Source organism: Bison bison, unplaced genomic scaffold (genome assembly GCF_000754665.1).
Source record: "Bison bison bison isolate TAMUID 2011002044 unplaced genomic scaffold, Bison_UMD1.0 scf7180017864072, whole genome shotgun sequence".
Taxonomy (NCBI): Eukaryota; Metazoa; Chordata; class Mammalia; order Artiodactyla; family Bovidae; genus Bison; species Bison bison.
In genome coordinates, this window is record NW_011494644.1 from 8,806,434 (window position 1) to 8,809,396 (window position 2,963).

Below are 2,963 nucleotides of genomic sequence, written 5' to 3' on the forward strand. Positions count from 1 at the left end.
GGATGAATATAGTACAACTTTGGTTTCTGGCTGGCGGTTAAAAGCCCTCATTTGGGAGTAGGATTTATTAAATATTGTAATCAGTTCAATGTCGACTGTTGAAACATTTGCTTTAATGGGCTTGTTAAATTTAGATTATGTTAAAAAGAAAAAGAGAGAGAAAGACATTTCCCTGTCTCTGAACTCTTGGGCTGCCACATCATGATTGGGTATGTGTTAAAGAAATAGCTCCCAGCCGTGATAATTACCCCGATTGTGGGAGGAAGAGGATGGCATTTCTGAATGATTTAAGAGGACATTTCATTTTGCAAACACACTCTTTTAATCAAAGGCTGTCTTTATTTTGGAAAGAGTAGCATAAACTCTTCTTCCTTCCATCTTTTCTTCTTTCCTTCTTTTATATCCTGAAAAATATTTTAGCTGACTTTAACTATATGAATAACATTGATAGCTAACATTTATTGATGGCTTACTGTGTGCCGGGCACCTTTCTAAGTATTTTATTTGTATTAACATTGTAAATCTCCTTCATGTGCTAGAAGGCAGATATGATGATGATACCATGTTACAGATGAGGAAAATGGAGGGACAGAGAGGTTAACCAAGGTGCCTAAGGTCACACAGCTGGAAAAAATAAAAGCGAAAGTGAAGTTGCTCAGTTGTGTCTGACTCTTTGCAACCCCATGGTATGTAGCCTGCCAGGCCCCTCCATCCATGGGATTTTCCAGGCAAGAATACTGAAGTGGGTATTTCCTTCTCCAGGGGATCTTCCTGACCCAGGGATTGAACCTAGGTCTCCCACTTTGCAGGCAGACTCTTTACATCTGAGCCACCAGGGAGTCCCAAGGTCACAGAGCTAGTAAGTGGCAAAAGTGAAAGTGGTCGCTCAGTCGTGTCTGACTCTTTGTGACCCCATGGACTGCAGCCTATCAGGCTCCTCCATCCATGGGATTTTCCAGGCAAGAATACTGGAGTGGGTTGCCATTTCCTTCTTCAGTAAGTGGCAAAGACAGGATTCAAAAAATCAAATTTTAAAAAGTTGATGCCCCTAGTTAACTACTATCTACACTGAACTTATATTCACTCTCCCAGTAAGTTAACATTTTTCATATAAAGGAAATGTTGCCTTTGATCACTAACCCAATCTCTGTCTCTTCTTCCCATACCCAAAGGTAGTAGTTACCATCAGCCTGGGAAGTATTTGTTATAAGTATACAAATAGAATCTCTCTGTGTCTTAAATTAATGCTATCATTCTGCATCATTCTTGAAAAATTTTTATTTCATTCAAAAATATCCCATTTCATAGCTCTGTGCCATTTTATTCAATTTAATCTAACTATTCCCCTCCTAATAGATATTAAGTTGCTCCTACCTTTTCACTAAAGTAAGTTACGCTGCAGTGCATATGGGAGAGTGTCTCCAGGGCAGGTAGCAATCATGGAATCATTTAGAGCACTTCTGATTTTAAAAGGTATTGCCAAATTACTTTTGTAACAGCAGTACCTGAAAGTCACTGTTTCTTCATAGCCTCACCACTGTTTTTCATAATTTAAACGTTTTTTTTTTTTTAAAGGCATTAATACTTGCCAATCTATGGGTAAAAATAAGAGTACTTCTCCCTAATTTGCTATAGGAGTTAACCACCTCAGTCATATTGACTTTGTGCCTGCAGGTTTCACTCACACCCAGCTAAGACTACTAAAGTCCAGGTTCAGGGTTTTTTTTTGTTGTTGCTGTTCCCAAGAAAAGGTAGGAAAAATGGGATGTTAATTCTTATTCTCCACATTGAAGCCTGGGCATCAGGAGGTGAAGTATAGCTGTTGAGATTTCTAGGACAGGTGGCCCCTTTCCTTCAAGATGAAAACTACATGTTTGTTTAGAAGTAAAAGCAAACACTTCCCCTCGGGTTTATCTGGGCTTCCCACATGGCACTAGTGGTAAAGAACCTGCCCATCAATGCAGGAGACAAGAGACACAGGTTTGATCTTTAGGTTGGAAAGATCCCCTGGAGGAGGGCATGGTGACCCACTCCAGTATTCTTGCTTGGAGAATTCCTGTGGACAGAGGAACTAGGTGGGCTACAGTCCACAGGGTCTGCTTCTGCTGCTGCTAAGTTGCTTCAGTCGTGTCCGACTCTGTGCGACCCCGTAGACGGCAGCCTACCAGGCTCCTCCGTCCTTGGGATTCTCCAGGCAAGAACGATGGAGTGGGTTGCCATTTCCTTCTCCAACACATGAAAGTGAAAAGTGAAAGTGAAGTCACTCAGCCGTGTCTGATTCTTCGCGACCCCATGAACTGCAGCTTACCAGGCTCCTCCATCCGTGGGATTTTCCAGGCAAGAGTACTGGAGTGGGTTGCCATTGCCTTCTCTGGTCCATAGGGTCACAAAGAGTCAAACAAGACTGAAGGCACTTAGCATGGATGCATGTACTGGTTTATTTATTCATTCCAATATCCACTTCTTAATTCAACATATAATTGAGAGATTTCCTTGTGTAGGTGCAGTACAGGTGGTGGAGACACAAGGGTGAGCCACATGAATGCTGTCCCCATCCCCACAGACCTTTGGGGACTTCCTTGGTGGTCCAGTGGTTAAGACTCTGCACTTTCAATGCAGAGGGCTTAGGTTCAATCCCTGGTTGGGGAACTAAGATGCCACATGCTGTGCGAAACAGCCAAAAACAAACAGACCCCCAAACCCACCCAAAAACAAAACAACAACAACAAAAAGAACCCACAGAGCTTCATATCTCTGTGATTGCCCAGTTCGTAGAATCAAAGGTCCACACTGGTCTTCCTTATTTCATACAAACTATCCTTATTTCATACAAACTATTCTTCTCTTGAAGAATTTTTCACAGTTTATTGTGATCCACACAGTCAAAGGCTTTGGCATAGTCAATAAAGCAGAAATAGATGCTTTTCTGGAACTCTCTTGCTTTTTCTATGATCCAGCAGATG

General features: G+C 41.8%; 1 non-coding gene across 1 annotated transcript; it reads left to right on the forward strand.

Moving 5' to 3' along the window:
• Nucleotides 1-2,576: 2,576 nt before the first annotated feature.
• On the forward strand, nt 2,577-2,649 carry TRNAE-UUC. Its single transcript has one exon. It is a non-coding gene; the product is annotated as a tRNA-Glu (tRNA).
• Nucleotides 2,650-2,963: the final 314 nt, after the last annotated feature.